The sequence below is a fragment of the Pristis pectinata genome, chromosome 19 (assembly GCF_009764475.1).
Source record: "Pristis pectinata isolate sPriPec2 chromosome 19, sPriPec2.1.pri, whole genome shotgun sequence".
NCBI classification, from domain to species: Eukaryota; Metazoa; Chordata; class Chondrichthyes; order Rhinopristiformes; family Pristidae; genus Pristis; species Pristis pectinata.
Window position 1 is genome coordinate 10,775,719 of NC_067423.1, and position 21,449 is coordinate 10,797,167.

The following is a 21,449-nucleotide window of genomic DNA, read 5'->3' on the forward strand; positions in this document are numbered from 1 at the left end:
ATTTTACTGGTGCTCAAGAAGAGCAGGGTGAGCTGCCTCAGCAACTATTGCCTGGTAGCACTCACATCTACTGTGATGAAGTGCTTTGGGAGGTTGGTCATGGCTAGAACTAACTCCTGCCTGAGCAAGGACTTGTACCTGCTGCAATTTGCCTCCCGCCACAACAGGTCTACAGTGGACGAAAGCTCACTGGCTCTTCACTCCACTTTGGAGCACCTAGAAACAGCAAAACATACGTCAGACTGCTGTTTATCATTTACAGCTCGCCGTTCATCCCCATCATCCCCTCAGTACTAATCAACAAGCTTCAAAACCTGGGCCTGTATACCTCCCTCTGCAACTGGATCCTCGACTTCCTTATTGGGAGACCATAGTCAATGCAGATCGGTAATAACATCTCCTCCTCACTGACAATCAACAGGCGCACCTCAAGGATGTGTGTTTAACCCACTGCTCTACTCTCTCTACACTCATGACTATGTGGCTAGGCACAGCTCAAATGCCATCAATAAGTTTGCCGATGACACCACTGTTGTTGACAGAATCACAGATGGCGATGAGGAGGTGTACAGGAGTGAGAGACATCAGCTGGTTGAGTGGTGTCACAACAATCTCGCACTTAATGTCAGCAAGACCAAGGAATTGATTGTGGAGTTCAGGAAGGGGAAGTGGGGAGAACACACACCAGTCCTCATTGAGGGGTCAGCGGTGGAAAGGTTGAGTAGCTTCAATTTCCTGCACGTCAACATCTCAGAGGATCTATCCTGGGCCCAACACATTGATGCAATCACGAAGAAGGCACGCCAGCAGCTCTACTTCATTAGGAGTTTGAGGAGATTTGGTACGTCATCAAAGACCTTTGCAAATTTCTGCAGATGTATGGTAGAGAGCATTCTGACAGGTTGCATCACTGCCTGGTATGGAGGCTCCAATGCACAGGATCGCAAGAGGCTGCAGAGGGTTGTAGACTCAGCCAGCTCCATCACGGGCACAACCCTCCCTGCCATCGAGGACATCTTCAAGAGGCGGTGCCTCAAGAAGGCGGCATCCATATTAAGGACCCTAACCACCAGAGACGTGCCTTTTTCACATTACTACCATCGGGGAGGAGGTACAGGAGCCTGAAGAGCCACACTCGATGTTTCAGGAACAGCTTCTTCCCCACCGTCATCAGATTTCTGATCAGTCCATGAACACTACCTCGTTATTCCTCTTCTGCACTGTTTATTTATTTTTGTAACTTATACTAATTTTTATGTCTTTATGTCTTGCACTGTACTGCTGCCACAAAACAACAAGTTTCACAACAAGAAACAAAGGACCGCAGATGCTGGAATCTAGTTGAAAAAACAACAAGATGCTGGAGGAACTCAGCAGCCCAGGCAGCATCCGTAGTGAGAAACAGATAGTCAATTCCTGCATTTCTGCTCTCACCCCCACCCCTCCCAGATCCAACAGGGATAGGGTCCCCCTTGTCCTCACATTTCATCCTACCAGCCTAAGTGCCCAACACATCATTCCTTGCCACTTCTGCCATCTCCAATGGGACCCCACCACCAAGCATATCTTCCCCTCCCCACCCCTTTCTGCCTTTTGCAGGGACCGCGCTCTCTGCGACTCCCTAGTTCACTCCTCCCTCCCAACCCATCCCGCTCCCATCCTGGGGACTTTCCACTGTTCCCACCATAAGTGTAACACCTGCCCCTACACCACCCCCATCACCCCCATTCAGGGACCCAAACAGTCCTTTCAGGTGAGACAGAGACTCACCTGCACCTCCCTTAATATCATCTACTGCATTCGGTGCTCCAAGTGTGGCCTCCTCTACATTGGTGAGACCAAATGCAGATTAGGTGACTGTTTCGTAGAACACCTACGCTCTGTCCGTAACGGCAATCTGCACCTCTCCGTTGCCACTCACTTCAACTCCCGCTCCCACACTATCACTGATATGTCAGTCCTCGGTCTCCTCCACTGTCAGGAGAAGTCCAAGCACAAACTGAAAGAACAGTATCTCATTTTTGGTCTTGGGACCTTACGGCCTAATGGCATGAACATTAAATTCTCGCACTTTAAGTAAATCCAACAACCACCCCACTTCCCCTACCCCCAACCATGCCCCTTTCCTAGCCCATCTCTTTTTTTACCTCTCCCCTCCTCCCCCGCACCTGCCTATCACCATCTCTTACCTGCATCTACCCATCACCACCTTGTGCCCACTCTGCCTCCCCTCTTTTGTCCACCTATCACTGCTCTGTATTTCCCCCCTATATATATTGGGCTTCCTCTTTTCCCATCTTCAGTCTTGAAGATGGGTCCCGAAATGTTGACCATCTGTTTTTCTCCACGGATGCTGCCTGGCCTGCTGAGTTCCTCCAGCATCTTGTTGTTTTTTTCAATAAATTTCATGACATTTTTCAGTGATAATAAACCTGATTCTGATCATCATCCAAATACTTTCATTTGGTTCTATTTGATTCATGGAGTTTCAATTCCCCGTCGAGCTGAGAATCCACGGAAAATATTGTCAGTGAGGCAGCCCTGTTTATGTTTTGACCTTAAGTCTCATTCACAATCATATTGTTTGTTGGAATAGATTTCTACTGCAATCTTCTAGTCGTATCTGGACATGAAATAAATTTGCTGGCAGTGGCTCCATGTGCCAGGCAACCACTACAAACAACAATAACAAAGGGGTGATTGTTACTCAATGTTGTGGAAGCTCAGGAGAAAGTGTGGTGTGAAGATAGGGGCTGTGCCTTTTGAATTGGATGGATTGGAATTCGGCTGGTGATAACAAGCACCAAGCACAATCTCAAAAGATCATAAAATTAACCATTAATGAAACCTAAATAGACATTTAAAATAAGCAAGAAGGTCAATCTGTAAAAATATTTCAATTGATTTTCAAAATGACCGTATTTCAAATGGGGGTGGAGAAAGTGCTAGAGTTGTTGCCACATTTATTGTAAATGCTTAATAACTTCAGAAACAATGCCAAAAATCAAATCTTCCTGAATCGGAATGCCCCCAGACCTAAAAAAAACCTTTCCAGCAGAAATGTTTAAATCTAGTGCTGACAAAATGACAAGCTTGTGTATGAAAGACCTACCCCTGATGGCCTTCAGCAGTTGAGGTATTGAGTATAGGAGCTGGGAAGTTATATTGCAGTTATACAAGACGTTAGTGAGGCCGCACTTGGAGTATCGTGTCCAGTTTTGGTCACCCTGTTATAGGAAAGATGGTATTAAACTAGAAAGGGTGCAGAAAAGACTTACCAGGATGTTGCCTGGACTTGGGGGCCTGAGCTACAAGGGGAGGTTGCATAGACTAGGACTTAATCCTTGGACTGTAGGAGATTGAGGGGTGACCTGATGCAGGTATACAAGATCATAAGGGGCATTGACAGGGCGAAGGCATATCATCTTTTTCCCAGGGAGGGGGTGCTAAAAAGAATAGGGCGTAGGTTTAAGATCAGAAGTGAGAGATTTAAACAGGACATCAGGGGCAGCTTCTTCGCGCAAAGGGTGGTGTGTATTTGGAATGACCTGTCAGAAATGGTGGTTGAGGCGGGCACATTAGCAAAGTTTAAAAGCCATCTCGATAAGTACATGGACAGGACAGGTTTAGAGGGCTAGGGGCCAAATGTGGGCAGATAGGACTGGCTCACCGGGCAACACGATCAGCATGGACGAGAAGGGCCAAAGGGCCTGTTTCCATGGCTGTACTACTCCCCCAGCCTCCCCTCCAAAGATTCATATGAGTCATGGAGAGATACAGCATGGATATAGGCTCTTTGTCCCACTGAGTCCTCATTCACCACAAAATACCCTCCACCAGCTAATACAGTTGATGCATAACTAAGAATACTTCTCATTAAATGCACACAATGCTGGCTGCATACTTGCTTGCTATCCAGAAGTGAAGTATGCCAGACAATTAATGTGTTTTGACAGTTGCATCCAACATATAAGCTTTACTGGTTCTGCAACATTACTGTCAACACACAGCTCATTAAAGAATATACTTCATTGTCTTCTTCTACTTACCACAAGATCACAAGACAAGGGAGCAGAAGCAGGCCATTCGGCCCATCGAGTCTGCTCCAAGGAAAGTGAAATAGAAATGAGAAATGGGGAATGGGGGAAGAAGAAGAAAAAAAAGAAAAAAGAAAAAAAAAACTATTCTAATCCCAATTTCCAGCCTTATCCCCATATCCCTTGATATCCTGACTATTTAGATATCTATCTATCTCCTCCCTGAACACCCCCACTGATCTGACCTCCACTGCTGTACGTGGCAAGGAGTTCCACAAATTCACCACCCTCTGGCTAAAGAAATTTTTCCTCATCTCTGTTTTGAAACTGTACCCTCTAATTCTAAGATTGTGCCCTCTGGTCCTGGACTCACCCACCAAGGGAAACAGCCTAGCCACATTTACTCTGTCCTTTCCTATCAATATTTTAAATGTCGCTATGAGGTCCCCTCTCATTCTTCTGTACTCCAGCGAGTACAGTCCAAGAGCCGACAAACGCTCCTCATACGTAAGCCCTTTCATTCCTGGAATCATCCTCGTAAATCTCCTCTGAACCCTCTCCAACGTCAACACATCCTTCCTAAGATGTGGGGCCCAAAATGGCACACAATATTCCAAATGAGGCCTCACTAGTGCCCCGTAGAGCCTCATCAACACTTCCTTACTTTTATACACTATACCTCTTGAAATGAATGCCAACATAGCATTCGCTTTCTTTACCACCGATCCGACCTGGTGGTTAACCTTTAAGGTATCCTGCACGAGTACCCCCAAGTCCCTTTGTACTTCTGTGCTTTGGATTTTCTCTCCTCCTAGATAATAATCTGCCCGCTTATTTCTGCTTCCAAAGTGTACAACTGCACATTTCCCTACATTGAATCTCATCTGCCATTTCCTTGCCCATTCTCCTAAACTGTCTAGGTCCCTCTGCAACCTTCCTATCTCTTCAATACTCCCTACTCCTCCCCCTATCTTGGTGTCATCCGCAAACTTAGCCACAAAACCATTTATTCCATCACCCAAATCGTTAATGTACAAGGTAAAAAGGAGCTGTCCCAACACCGACCCCTGCGGCACACCACTAGTAACCGGTAACCAACCAGAACGAGATCCTTTTATTTCCGCTCTTTGCTTCCTGTCAACCAGCCAATGCTCCACCCATTCTGTTATCCTACCCGTAATTCCATGACCTCTCATCTTATTAATCAGTCTCCTGTGAGGCACCTTATCAAAGGCCTTTTGAAAGTCTAAATACACAACATCTACCACCTCTCCCTTATCCACCTTACCTGTGATTTCTTCAAAAAACTCCAATAGGTTGGTCAGGCAGGATCTTCCCTTCACAAAACCATGTTGGCTTGGACCTATCCTGCCCTGCGCCTCTAGGTATTCCTTATATATTGACTTTAATTGCAAGAGTATTTGAGTGCAACTTACTGCCCTAGTAAGACCACAGCTGGAATACTGTGTGGAGGTCTGATCTCATTATATAAGGAAGGAGGTAGTTGCAATAAAGGGTGTGCAATAAAGGTTCTCCAGGTTAATTCCCAGGTTTGGGGAAGGTCCTGCAATTAACTGGACTGGGCCTTATTATCTTGAGTTCAGAAGAATGTGGGTTAATTTCATTGAAGTGCACAAAATTCTTATGAGACACAGCAGAGAGGATGGAGGGATGATGTTTCCCCAAACAGGTATCTAGAATTAAAGGGCACAGTCTCAGATTAAGCGGTCGGCTGTTCAGGACTGAGATGAGAAGAAGTTTCTTCACCCCGAAGACAGTGAATTTTTGGAATTCCCTATGCCAGAGGCTGCAATCACTGCATATGTTCAAGACATAAGTTGATAGATGTTTTATTTCATATTAAAAGAATCATAGGGTATGGGATTAGTGCAGAGGTAAGGAGTTCAGCGTTGACCTTATTGAAGCAGAGCTGAGGGGCTAATTGGCCTATCCCTGCTTCTATTTCTTATTGTGTGGTCAATAGACGGAAAGGCTAAACCTTTCAGATATTTCTTGGCACATTTTATCTCGAAGTTTCTAAAGTTATGAGAGGCATAGATAGTGTAGGTACTTAGCGCCTTTCTCCCAGGGTGGAAATGCCAAACGTAAGATGGCATAGATTTAAGGTGAATGAGGGAAAGTTTAAGGGAGATGCGCAAGGTAAGTATTTTTTTTACACAGGGAGTGGTTGGTACCTGGAATGGGCTGCCAGGGGAGGTGGTAGAAGCAGGTACAATAGCAATGCTTAAGAGGCATTTAGAGAGACACATGAACAGGCAAGGAGTGGAGAGATATGGACCATGTGCAGGCAGCTGGGATTAGTTTAGGTTGGCCTCGTGGTTGGAGCAAATATGGTGGGCTTATTCCTGTGCTGTACTGTTATATGTTCCCTGTCCATTCTGGGGTCCAGCCAGAAATAGTCACGTTGTTGTCCCATCTAACCTAAACCAGGTCTCCTAGGAAACCAACATTGATGTAGATCCTTAAAATCAAGCAGACACAAAACACTTCTCAATATGTGGGGAAACAGTTTCATGTAATTGTAGTGATATCAAGCAACATCTCCCTTCCCCCACCCCGTCACACAATGAGAACTCTGAACTTGGCGAGCTGGTCCAAAGGTGGGGCAAAATGAAATACAAGCTTCTGAAAGTATCACCAACAATCTTCATTTGCCGAGCTTACTGATGACGTTTAATTAATCATTTCAGTGTGCAGGATAGTAAAGGCATTTTCTTTAATTGAAAGGACCAAGTCTTACCTTCTGCTAACTTCGAGGAAAAAATGTTAAGGTCAAGTGGGCTATATCTATGTTCCATGTGCCTCAATGGGCAGGGGGCTTCATTTGGTTTATCCTTTTGTACCATGTTTAGTTGGCACTGCACATAATTCAAAGGCAGTATGGAATTGGGAGTAAGGTATTGTGATACGACTTCAAATCACACCAGATCACAAGCTATAACCAGCAATCCCTATGGCTTTGGATGAAACTTTGCCTGTTCCAACTTGTTAAAAAAATCCTAACACTTTTATCTTAATTCTGACTGAGTTAGAATTTTTATTTGTTAAAACTTGAATCACAAATTTTTTCACAAAGCTTAACTACAGTATGTACAAAACAAAATGAGGTTTCCATGCAGAATATCTCAGATTTCCTGTCTGATCCGTAGAGCCATTTAAGGGTTCCACATTCTACTGAGAGCACCTTAGGCAACACCAGCATTCAATTTTCCAAGGTGGCCAACAGTTCTTCCCTCTCTATGACCATCATCACACGTACTAAGAATCCTGACTTCTGTCTGGATACAGGAAATGATCTGATCCATAAACCTTTCTGATGAACTTTGTTAGGAATCATAACACCACCCAAGTTCTCTGAACACAACAATACCTGTGGCCCAATACCTTAACCTAAATTTAATGGTAAAGTTACTGAACATGCATTTCTCTGCACAACCCTAATTCCATTGAAGAATTTAGTTGAAATTTCTTTACCCAAAGAATGGTGAGATGTGGAACTCACTACCACAGAGCCTTTTTGAAGCAAATGGTTTAGATGCATCTAAGGGTACAAGCATATGAGGGAGAAGGGAATAGACAGATTTAGCTGAGGAAAGATGAGTAAAATGTAAATGCTGGCATGGACTGATTGGGTCAAATACCCTGTTTCTGTTCCATATATCCTATGGAATCTTTTCCAACATTCTTTTTACATGGGACAACTCAGTGCTAATCTCTCTGAGGTTTGTGTATCAAAGATTCTTACGCACCAGAACCTGAGTGAAGAATAAACAAATATATTCACAAATCTCCACTGGAGCTGGCAAATGGAGTTTCTTCTTTTCTGCCTGGATCTAATTTAAGCTGACCATGAGAATGTGGAGCTCTATAAGCCCACCTGGTCACTAAAGATGGTAACCTCCTCAACTCTAGAGTATTATATACGAGAATTTAATCCACCAATGAACGCAAGCTCCTGTGCCATGAAGTTTTATTTCTATTTTAGGGCAACAGCAAAATAATTTACTGGACTAGTGCCCAGCAATGTCCATATCCCGTGAAAAAGAAAAAAAATATTAATTTGATTTTCTCTTCAGTTCTGATGAAAGATCATTGACTTGAAACTGGTTTTCTTTCTTTCCCTCTCCCTAACGTGCTGAGTGACCTGAATATTTTCAGTATTCTGTGTTTATGTCCACATTTCCAGCAACTGCTTTTCAAGTCTTTTGTTCTATACTTAATTAGTTTTTTACTCTTCATTGTGATGAGGGAAAGAGTCCCACAACTTCTGGTATTTCTATACTGAGTCCATAGAAAGGTTGTTATAAGGACTAATGTTTGATTAGCAAATTAGTTGAGCCTGCTGCTGTTTCCAGCTGAATTCCATGACTGCGTACTCTTTCAGTATTTTGCAGTTCGCAGTAGTTTCCAACCCATTATGTTATTCCATTGATAAATTCAATTCAGCACAGAAGACCAATTAAATTAAGAAAGCCTGACTGGTTTCCACAGTTAAATTGGACCAAATTATTCACTGCAACTACCGTCCATTCACCATCCACAGTTCAGAGCACCTTCAAGCTAAGCTTGGAATTACAGAACGCTCTGGAGGGCAGACAACAGCACGTCTGATTTCCCACTTCACTTCTGTGTTTGGCAGACACTCCAGAGCGTCTGGGCTGAGGAACTCGATGCACTACATGTCCAGGCCCTCAGCTTTACATCAGCCATGGCTGGGCATAATGGGACCACCAATTTCCCTTAAAAGGGTAATTTTAACTACGCTTTTGCTTATTTTTCCTTATTTCATTTGATATTTATACTTTAATTAACAGTAGCATAATTTACTTTTAACTTTATATTCATTTTAAGTTTTTTTATATCAATTTCAGCTGTTTTTAAATACTTGCGATTATTAGAGATATCTTGAAGTGAAAGAAGCCTTTGATGAAAGTGAGCTATCAGAGGCTATCAGGGTGGTGCTGGGGGTGGAGCCTCAGGTTCCACCACCCGAGGCCTGGCTGCCACTTGTGGCCCACGACACCTTACGGGACAGCTGACTGAAGGCCTCTGGTGCAGCACATCTTGTGGCCCCTTAGCAGGGGAGAAGTCAGGGTTAAGCACAAAGATAAGTGTAGACAACAGGTCGAATCAATCTGGCCCATTATCAATATTTTCTTCTTTTATTAGTTCATGCAACGTGGACATCTCAAGCAATGCCAGCATTTATTGTTCCTCCCCTGAATCAGTTGCCCCTGAACTTATTGTATTGATTGGCAATTTCAGTTGGTAGTTAGTGGGTCTGCAGTCAAAAGTGTGAAGTGGTACACTCTGGGAGATCGAATTTGAAGGCAGAATACAAGGTTAATGGCAGGACTCTTAGCAGTGTGGAGGAACAGAGGGATCTAGAGGTCCGCATCCATAGATCCCTCAAGGTTGCTGCACAGGTCGATAGGATTGTTAAGAAGGTGTATGGTGTGTTGGCCTTCAGTAGTCGGGGTATTGAGTTCAAGAATTGCAAGGTGATGTCACAGCTCAATAGAACTCTAGTTAGACCACACTTGGGAGTATTGCGTTCAGTTCTAATTGCCTCATTATAGGAAGGATGTGGAAGCTTTAGAGAGGGTGCAGAGGAGATTCACCAGGATGCTGCCTGGATTGGAGAACATGCCTTATGAGGATAGGCTGAGTGAGCTAGGGCTTTTCTCTTTGGAGACAAGGAGGATGAGAGGTGACTTGATAGAGGTGTACAAGATGAGAGGAGGCATAGATCGAGTGGACAGTCAGAGACTTTTTCCCAGGGTGAAAATGTCTAACATGAGGGGGCATAAATTTAAGGCGATTGGAGGAAGATATAAAGGGATGTCAGGGGTAAGTTTTTTTTTACACAGAGAGTGGTGGGTGTGTAGAATGCACTGCTGGCAGAGGTTGTGGGGACAGATACATTAGGGATATTTAAGAGACTCTTAGACACATGAATGATAGAGAAATGGAGGGCTATGTGGGAGGGAAGGATTAGATAGATATTAGAGCAGGATAAAATGTCAGCACAACATTGTGGGCCGAAGGGCCTGTACTGTGCTGTAGTGTTCCATCTTCTTTGTTCTATACAGGCCAGATCAAGTAAAGGTGGCAGACTTCCTTGTCTAAAGAATATTGGTAAAACATATAGGTTTTTAAGACAGAGCAATGGCTCATGGTTCCACTGACAACTCCTCAGCCAATGAAATGGCCCATGGTGGCACACGCAGCAAGACCTCGACAAATGGCACCCAGCCACAAGCTGATAAATTGAAAGCAAATTGCAAGTAACATTCGTGCCACAAAAATGCCAGGCAATGACCATCTCCAGTAAAGGCATTACCATGGTCAAGCATGCCACATGGACATTTTGTGGGTTGCCATAGTAATTCAACTGGACCAACCTCATAAATACCATGTGACTGCAAGAGCTGGTCAATGGTTGGGTATCCTGCAGTGAATGATTCACCTCCTGACACTCCAAAGCTTTTCCACCATATACAAGGCATGAGGAATCAGTCTCCAGTCAAAAAGCTAAACACTATTCGGGGCAGAACAGAGACAACTGGAAATTCTGCAGATGCTAGAATCTGGAGCAATACACAAAAAGTGCTGGAGGAACTCAGCAGGTCAGGCAGCATCCTTGGAGGGAAATAAACAGTTGACGTTTCAGGCCGAGACCCTTCATCAGGACTGGAAAGGAAGAGGGCAGAAGCCAGAATAAGAAGGTGGGGGGAGGGGGAGGGGGAGGAGCACACGCAGGCAGGGGATAGGCGAGTCCAGGTGAGGGGGGAAGGTAGGTGGGTGGGGGAGGGGGGGAAGATGTAATAAACTGAGAGGTGGTAGTTAGAAGAGGAAAGGGCTGAAGAAGAAGGAATCCGGTAGGAGAGGGCAGTGGGCCATGGAATAAAGAATGGAGGAGGGGAGGAGAGGAGGTGGGCAGGTCATAAAGGTGGGGGAAGGGAGCCACAGGAATAAGGGAAGAAAAAGTTGGGGGGGGGGAGAAAAAGAAGGGGTGGGGTTACCGAAAGTTAGAGAAATCGATGTTGAGGCCATCAGGTTGGAGAATCCCAAGGCGGAATATGAGGGATTGTTCCTCCAACCTGCACCTGGCCTCAACGTGGCAGTAGAGGAGGCCGCAGATAGACATGTCAGTGTGGGAGTGGGATGTGGAATTAAACAGCTTGCTTGATTGGTCACCTCATGCACCTCCATAAACATTCACTCCCTCCACCACAAGTGAACCATCCATAAAATGCACTGCAGTTACTAATCCACAGCATTTCCCAACCCACCTCCTCTACCACCAAGAAGGACAAGGGCAGAAGATGCATGGGAGCAGCACCCTGATGGTTCCCCTCCTGCATTTGACTTGGAAATGTCTCAGTGTTCTGGGTCTAAACCTTGGAACTCCCTCCCCAACGGCGCTTCAACCAAAAGATTGCAGCTATTCACACAACCTGAACAATGAAAAACATAAGAGGAAAGGATGCTGCCTGGTCTGCTCAGTATTTCCAATATTTTCCCATTTTATTTCACATTTCCTGCATCTACACCATTTTTCTTTTGTTTTATCGTGAAAATTCTGCTGTGGGGGAATTCCAAAAGCATCCTACTGCCAACCAAGCCACCTGTGTACACCAATGACTCATGAGAGAAACAGTGTAAATAAAAGATCTTACTTACTAACCCAATCATCACTTAAGCAATTGAGATGAAGATGCAGATCTTGCTTCATCTGAAGGTCTCTTGTGTAGATACTGAAAACAGACTAGTAAATAATAAGTATGTTAAAAACTTGAACACATTGCTGAAAATCTTCTAGTTTCTTACAGTGTATCATATCAATATAATATTTCATTGCACTAATGATTTATTTATATTGATCCTTACCTTAAAAAATAAAATTTGAAATGTGAAGGCTCCCGCTGCTAGTTGTTGTGCTAACTCTGTGTTGATTTATTAATGAATAGTGCTTGAAAAGTTTGGTTTTGAACTAAAAAGAACACCTCAAGAGGTTTTCCTAGAAAACAGGTTTTCTAATCACCTTTGCCACAGGCTGGCTATATATGTGTAACCCATACAGAAGTTATATTTTCACTCATTTTGTTTTAAGAATGCCAGCTGTAGCTTTTGAAATGTTTATCTAGATAACTGATCAATCCCATTGGATATGGGAGGTGCCGGTCAGTAATATGACGGTCGTGACACTGACTGGAAGTGTAAAAGAGCAGTTAGGAAAAGTTTTCCAGAGCACTAACTAAGGTAAAGCTGTAATTATCATTTGGATTTCAATTTTACTTTTTTATTACCACACAGGCCTATCAAATCCACGCCAGCTTCCAGCAAAGCATTATCATTGGTCCCATTTCCCTTTCTCATTTTCTAACAAGTTATTCTCTCTCTTTCACATGCTCATCAACTTCCTTTCAATTCTTTTTTTCCCAGTAATCTACACAAAAGGGTACTTTACACTAACCAATTAACTTGCCAGCGCAACTTGGGATTTGGGAGGAAACTGAAGCAATCCCGGGAAAACCCATGTAGTCACAGAGAGAACATGCAAATTCCACACAGTCTCACGCAAGCCTAGAATGAACCCTGGACTCCGGAGTAACGCAGGAGCTGTGTCACCACTGCGCCGCCTATTGAAATTTAGTTGTTCTTAATAGGGACTGGAAGTTGATGGTTCCTGAGTAAAGTTTTCTTCTTCAAAATTGTAAACATCTGGTATAAATTGATAATTCCCTGAGGTGAAAAAAAACAAAACAAAAATCAAGCATTTTCTCCAAAGACTAAAATTTGGGCAAAGGATTAGGAAGTTACTGCCTTCCAACAAAATAATCACCAGGACTGCAGTAATTACCTCCGGAAAGTAGAATATGGACAAAAATTCTCTCTTCTCAGCAACACCAAGCAACCCATGAATGAACTTTCCAGGGGACATGAAAAGGCCTTGGTGAGTAGGGTTAAGGAAAATCCTAAGGCTTTTTACTCGTACGTGAAGAGCAGAAGGATGACGAAAGTAAAGGTAGGACCGATTAGAGATGAAGGTGGGAAGCTGTGCCTGGAAGCTGTGGAAGTGGGTGAGGTTCTCAATGAATACTTCTCTTCAGTATTCACCAAGGAGAGGGGCCTTGATGACGCAGAGGACAGTGTTGGTAAGGTGAATGTTCTAGGACAAGTAGATATCAAGAGAGAGGATGTGTTGGAGCTGTTAGAAAATATTAGGACAGATAAGTCCCGGGGCCTGACAGGATATTCCCCAGGCTGCTCCGCAAGGTGAGGGAGGAGATTGCTGAACCGTTGGCTAGGATCTTTGAGTCCTCGTTGTCCATAGGAATGGTACCGGAGGATTGGAGGGTGGCAAGTGTTGTCCCCTTATTCAAAAAAAGGTAGTAGGGATAGTCCAGGGAATTACAGACCAGTGAGCCTTGCGTCTGTGGTGGGCAAGCTGTTGGAAAGGATTCTTAGAGATAGGATCTATGAGCATTTAGAGAATCATGGACTGATTAGGGACAGCCAGCATGGATTTGTGAAGGGAAGATCATGTCTCACAAGCCTGATAGGATTCTTTGAGGAGGTGACCAGGAAGATTGATGAGGGTAGTGTAGTAGATGTGGTCTACATGGATTTTAGTAAGGCATTTGACAAGGTTCCACATGGTAGGCTTCTTCAGAAGGTCAGAGGGCACAGGATCCAGGGAGGCTTGGGTGAGTGGATTCAGAATTGGCTTGCCTGTAGAAAGCAGAGGGTTGTGGTGGAGGGGGTGCTTTCAGATTGGAGGGCTGTGACTAGTGGTATCCCACAAGGGTCGGTTCTGGGACCTCTCCTTTTTGTGATATTTGTTAATGACTTGGGTGAGGGGGTAGAAGGATGGGTTGGCAAGTTTGCAGACAACACAAAGGTCAGAGGTGTTGTGGATAATGTGGAGGACTGTAGGAGATTGCAGAGGGATATTGATAGGATGCAGAGCTGGGCTGAGAAGTGGCAGATGGAGTTCAATCTGGAGAAGTGTGAGGTGGTACACTTTGGAAGGACAAACTCCAAGGTAGAGTACAAGGTTAATGGCAGGATTCAGGGTAGTGTGGAGGAGCAGAGGGATTTAGGGGTTCATATCCAAAGATCACTGAAAGTTGCCTCGCAGGTGGATAGGGTAGTTAAGAAAGCTTATGGGATGTTAGCTTTCATAAGTCAGGGGATCGAGTTTAAGAGCCGCGAGGCAATGATGCAGCTCTACAAAACTCTGGTTAGACCACACTTGGAGTACTGTGTCCAGTTCTGGCCGCCTCATTATAGGAAGGATGTGGAAGTGTTGGAAAGGGTGCAGAGGAGATTTACCAGGACGCTGCCTGGTTTGGAGTATGGATTATGAGGAGAGACTAAGAGAGCTAGGGCTTTACTCTTTGCAGAGGAGGATGAGGGGAGACATGATAGAGGTGTACAAAATATTAAGAGGAATAGATAGAGTAGAGAGCCAGCGCCTCTTTCCCAGGGCACCAATGCTCACTACAAGAGGGCATGGCTTTAAAGTAATGGGTGGGAAGTTCAAGGGAGATATCAGAGGGAGGTTTTTCACCCAGAGAGTGGTTGGTGCATGGAATGCGCTGCTTGGGGTAGTGGTAGAGGCAGGTACACTGGTCAAGTTCAAGAGATTGTTAGATAAGCCTATGGAGGAATTTAAAATAGGGGGATAAGTGGGAGGGAGGGGTTAGATAGTCTTAAGTGAGGTTTAAAGGTCAGCACAACATGGTGGGCTGAAGGGCCTGTATTGTTCTATGGTTCTATGGGAAAAGAGGAGAATGTATTTTTATTTCAAAGTTAACTTGAGAGCATTCACAAAATTGCCAATCTTTCCTTTCCCGTCCATTCGAAAGGGACTCTTAAACTTTCTGATGTGTTGGTGCCTGTACTTTCAGGCTGTTGTTTTTTAGCTACCATGGATTTCTGCAAATTCCTGTAACCTCTGTTTGTTTTAATCTCTTTTGCAATAACTTGGAAAACACATAAAAGGCAATAACAAGAATTGTTGGAACAAAGTAATGCTACCAGTTAGAACTGCTGAAAGTGGTTATTAATTCAGTACTTGAATTTGTTTTACTGAAATCTGATAACAGCAACGTAGGAATTATTTCACAGTAAACACGTTATTATTAACTTCTTATAAAGTGCTATGTCAAAGGCTTTATTATTTCATCTAAGGTTGGATGTCACTCCATTAATCAGTTTTCTACTCATAAGCAGTTTGAATTATATCAGTATTCAGACCTTCCAAGTCAAACCTGAACAACTGTTGTTAATGAAGGAGTCAGATTTAAAAGGCAGCATTAGGAAAGAACCAAGAAATCCAGAGTGACTTACAATCTAGATTCCACTGCCCAAAGGGATGCTGGAAACAGATTTAATTAATACTTTCCAAAATATAAAAGAGTTTTGAAAAGAAAAGATTTTCTGGATTGCTGGGAAAGAGTACGGGAGTGCGATTAAGCGGATTGCTCTTTCAAAAAGCCAGCAAAGACATGACAATAGTCTCTGTGTATGCTGCATTTTTCAATGGTCCAATGATATAGAAGAACTGGGGGGTAAAAATCTGTCATTGGTCACATGCATTAAAGAGGTAAAATCAGTACATGAGTGCTGTACTGATTTTAAATTTAGTTCCGTTAGAGTCAGCAGAACTAAATTTGGGAAGTGGAATTTTTTTTATTTATTAGCAAAAGGTAGTTTAGTAGGTGGGATTAGTATAGATGGGTACTTCATGGGTGCATGGACATATTGGGCCTAATGGGCTGTCCCTGTGCTGTATGACTCTTTGGCTCCAGGACTCCAAGTCTGGATGTCACTTACACTACCTTTATTTATTGTCCAACCATAAATGCCACTGAATTCAAGAGGCAGCTAGGAGTCAACCACATTGATGGATCTGGATCACGGATAAACCTTAAGTAACAGGGCAAACGTGAGATAACTGAACCAAGTGTTGTGATTCCTGTCACCACACCCCTAAAGTGGCGTCAGCAGCTTCAGCGTCATTTCCTCAAAGCCTTCCATTCCCTGATGTTTCAAAAAGTTATCTAGTTCCTCTTTAAAGACCTCCAATCAACTAGCCTCCAGAGCTCCCTTGGGTAGAAAAACTCCAAATACTCCATAACTTTCTAGAACCGTTAAAGCTGAGATTCTCGATGCAAGCATCATTAAACCACCACTTTCTTCCTGGTTAAAGAAAAAAATATGAAAAAAGTTGTAATATACAGGAAAAATGCATTCATCTTCTGGAGGCATTGCATCTTAGATGGAACTATCTTGTGATTATCCTTCAAGCTCTACACTGCACTCTTACATTAGTGTTAAGTGTGAGCTTGTCTTCACTTGTAGAATGTAGATAGCTGAGTTTTAACTCAAGAGCCTAGAAATTAGATTAATTATCAACCACTTTTGGACGTAAAAGCAATTGAACATTGCTTGATTGTTGGCCTGGAACATGTCTGTAAAACCAAATTAAATTCGAAATAAAAAATACTCAATTCTGTAAACACTCGGCAGGTCAGGCAGCATCTATGGAGAAAAAGAAACAAAATTAAGGTTTCAGGTTAAAGACCCTTCGACAGAACTGGGAAAGAGAGAAAGCAAGACAGTTTCAATTTGCAATTTAAGATGCAGCTATATAGGTCCCTGGTCAGACCCCACTTGGAGTATTGTGCTCAGTTCTGGTCGCCTCACTACAGGAAAGATGTGGAAGCCATAGAGAGGGTACAGAGGGGATTTACAAGGATGCTGCCTGGAATGCGGAGCATGCCTTATGAAAGCAGGCTGAGGGAACTCGGCCTTTTCTCCTTGGAGAGACAGAGGATGAGGGGGGGTCCTGATAGAGGTGTATAAGATGATGAGAGGTATTGATTGGGTAGATAGTCAGAGGCTTTTCCCCAGGGCTGAAATGGTGGCCACAAGAGGACATAGGTTTAAGGTGCTGGGGAATAGATATAGAGGAGATGTCAGGGGTAAGTTTTTTACTCAGAGAGTGGTGAGTGCGTGGAATGGGCTGCCGGAAACGGTGGTGGAAGCAGATACAATAGGGTCTTTCAAGAGACTGTTAGATAGGTACATGGAGCTGAATAAAGTAGAGGGCTATGGGTAGGGACATGTTCGGCACAGCTTTGTGGGCCGAAGGGCCTGAACAGTGCTGTAGTTTTTCTATGTTTCTATGCAACTTAAAACTAACTTTTTTCTCTCTTTCCTAATTCTGACAAAGAGTCTTCAACCTGAAACCTTAACTCTTCTGCTTCCACAGATGCTGCCTGACCTGCTAAGTAGCTCCCAAAAGTTTGTTTTTATTGTAGATTTCCAGTGGTTGCAGTTTATTGATTGACCTAAACTAGAGCTCAAAAATGTAGCGTACAATCTTTGTCGAACAGTTTTTAAAAAAAAGAGCATTGGGTACATCATGCTGAAATCTTCAATGAGATGAGATTTAAAGGACCTCCATTCTCTTGTCAATGTAACCAAATATCTGCTGAACTCATAGTCCACTGGGCAAGATATTTTCACAATCATTTTTGCTGCTCCCTCACTGTTTGCAATCTTTCAACTTTATAAATCTCAGTGCACATCACAGTGATCCCACATCTCTCTATAGTGTGTGGGCACTCATGGCACTAGAGTCCAGTGGTGGCCACACGCCCACTGCCGATTGCTGTACCCGTGTCTTCCTTCATAATTATGACAGCCTTTTGTGCAGCTCTTCTGTGGTTGTGTCCTTCAAGTTGCAACTTTCCCTGTGCACAACTCGACAAAAGCCACATCATTGGTAAAGAACACTGTGATTCCCATTGAGAAACACACCGGTAATGCATCTTTCAGGGTATGAGGGAGCCTGGGATTGTTTTGAACCTCCTTTTGGATTATTTCATTATTTATTTTAGCTTCCCAAAGGAAGAGATGGAAAAGTAGAGGTGGGTTCAACACGCACCACACTTAAACAGATCTTCATGATTAACTGATGAAACCCAGTTTGTTTGGGAATGAGTTTGTCTTCATTCCTTCTGTCAAGATGCAACACTTCATATTTCTCTGCATTAAGTTTCACCAGCCAGTTGTCCATCATTTCTGCCAGCCTATTCATGCTCTCGTGCAATTAGCCAAGTTAACTGTAAGGTTAGCCTCAGAAAGTCTTTCAAACAACCTTGCTAACGCAGATATGTGATCCTCCCATGTATCATTCCCAGTCACTAAGTCGTCAATGTAGGCATCTGTATGTTTTAACCCATGAATCACTGAATTAATCATTCTTTGAAATGTTGCCGGAGCATTTTTCATTCCAAATGGCAAAACATTGTATTCATACAATGTCTATTTGTCTATCCTCCTGATCACCACATCTCCAGATAAGCAGAAGAACAAAGGACAAAAGAACATCTTGCCACACAGAATGCATTAAGCTCATCCCTTCCCGATGCGCTGAACGTATTCTATGCACGTTTTGAACAGAAGGGGTTTGGAATGTCACCACCCATCCCGACAGCCTCCAATGCACCTGAACCCACAGTCACCGTTGCAGATGTAAGATCAGTTCAGTGAACATACAGAAAACTTCTGGCCTGGATGGTGTCCCTGGCCGTGTCCTCAGATCTTGTGCAGGTCAGCTGGAGGAGGTATTTGCTGACATTTTTAACCTCTCCCTGCTTCAATCTGAGTTTCCCACCTGTTTTAAGAAGACCACTGTCATCCCGGTATCAAAGAAAAACAAGGTAACCTGCCTTAATGACTATCACCTGGTGGCTCTGACATCCACCATCATGAAGTGCTTTGAGACACTGGTCATGGCACGCATCAACTCCAGCCTCCCAAACAATCTCGACCCACTGCAATTTACCTATCCCAAAATAGGTCAATGGTGGATGCCATCTCCCTGGCCCTACACCCATCCCTGGAGCATCTGGACAGTAAAGACACCTACGCTAGACTATTGTTTGTTGACTACAGCTCTGCCTTCAGTACTATAATTCCAAGCAAACTCATCACCAAACTCCAGGACTTGGGATTCAACGCCTCCCAGCTGGATCCTTGACTTCCTGACCAACAGACCACAAGCAGTAAGGACAGGCAGCAACACCTCTGCCACAATTATTCTCAACACTGGTGCCCCATAAGGCTGCATCCTCAGCCCCCTACTCTGCTCCCCATACACTCATGACTGCATGGCCAGATTCTACTCTAACTCCATCTACAAGTATGCAGATGATACCACCGTAATGAGTCACGTCTCAAATAACGATGAGATGGAGTACAGGAAGGAGATAGAGAGCTTAGTGACATGGTGTCATGACAACAACCTTTCCCTCAATGTCAGCAAAACAAAAGAGCTGGTCATTGACTTCAGCAAGGTGGGTGGTGCACATGCTGCTGTCTACATCAACGGTGCTGTGGTTAAGAGGGTTGAGAGCTTCAATTTCCTAGGAGTAACATCACCAATAACCTGTCCTGGTCCAACCACGTAGATGCCATGGCCAAGAAAACTCACCAGTGCCTCTACTTCCTCAGGAGGCTAAAGAAATTTGGCATGTCCCCGTTGACCCTCACCAATTTTTATCGATGCACCATAAAAAGCATCCTATCTGGATGCACCATAGCTTGGTATGGCTACTGCTCTGCCCGGGACCGCAAGAAGCTGAAGAGAGTTGTGGACACAGCTCAGCATATCACGGAAACCAGCCTCCCCTCCATGGAATCTGTATTTACTTCTCACTGCCTCAGTAAAGCAGCCATCATAAACAAAGACCCCACCCACCCTGGACATTCTCTCTTTTCCCCTCTGACTGGGCAGAAGATACAAAAGCCTGAAAGCACATACCACCAGGCTCAAGGACAGCTTCTATTCTACTGTTGCGAGACTATTGAACAGTTCCCTAGTACGATAAAATGGACTCTTGACCTCACAATCTACCTCGTTATGACCTTGCACCTTATTGTCTACCTGCACTGCACTTTCTCTGTAGCTGTTACACTTTACTCTGCATTCTGTATTGTTTTACCTTGTACTACCTCAATGCACTGTGTAATGACTTGACTTGTATCAACGGTATGCAAGACAAGTTTTTTACTGTACCTCTGTACATGTGACAATAATAAACCAATTCCAATATGGTACATTGGGAACAGATAATAGACAAATGTTACAAGCTAAAATGATCAGTGTGAACATACAGACCTTGAATGTATTGGACATCTCTGCATCCATGAGTGCAAGTTTGGCTTCAGAATTTTCCCTAAGAAGGCTCCACAACTCTGCTGACCCAGGGTGACCTGTGTAATAAAACCCAATGTGTTAAGAGGTGGATTTCAGGGATTATGCACAATTATAGTAACATATCAGCTCACGTTTTGTGAATGGAGCAGAGACCCAGTAAACCAGTGCTTGGACATCAATTTACCCGCGTGTCATGTTACAGATCGTTAAATGGTTGCTCCACCAGGCAAGAAGATCATGGGTGATCTTTAACTTCAGTGCCACTTTTCTTCAGTAACCCCATTAATCTTGATTCTCTTAATATCTACATTAATATTCTCTTAATACTACAGCTTCTTCCCCACTGCCATCAGGTTCTTGAACCAACCTGAAAAACCCTAATTCTACCTCAAACTACATTTCCTTCAACTTGCACTAATGTTATGCTTATTTTTGTTTCTTATGTTGTGTAAATTATGTATAATTTATGTTAATTTAAATTCTGTAATTTATGTTGTCTTATTTGTAACTCCAGAAATCTTGATTCTCTGAATATCTGAAAATCTATTGAATTATATTTTAAATATACTCAGTGACTGAGATTCTTCAGCCTCTTGTAAGTAGGAACATAAAAATCAGGATTTCTTTTACTGGGGCACGTGCTGCTGGCAAGACCAGCATTTCTTGCCCATCCCCAAGCATCTGGGAATTGAGTGATGAGCTCACCCATTTCAGAGTTAGGAGTGAATGACTTTGCTCTGGGTATGGAAGCAGAGTACTAAAAACAGGGGAGAGCAACAAACAATCTGCTGGAGGAACTCCGTGGGTCGAGCAGCATCTGTGGGGGGAAAGGAATTGTTGAGGTTTCAGGTCGAAACCCTGCATCAGGACCCTAATCTTCAACGATTCCTTCCCTCCCCCACACACAGATGCTGCTCAACCCGCAGATTGTTTGTTGCTCCAGATTCCAGCATCTGCAGTCTCCCGTGTCTGCATAAAGGACAATGGATTTTCCTAAAGGATAAATATGAACTGGACGGGCTTTTAAAGCAATCCAAAATGTCATATCAACCATTGGACTCTTTAACTAACTAAATTTAAACTCTTTACCTGTTGTTCTGACTATTTGAACCCATTACCAAACAGATACCAAATGTATTATTTTTCAT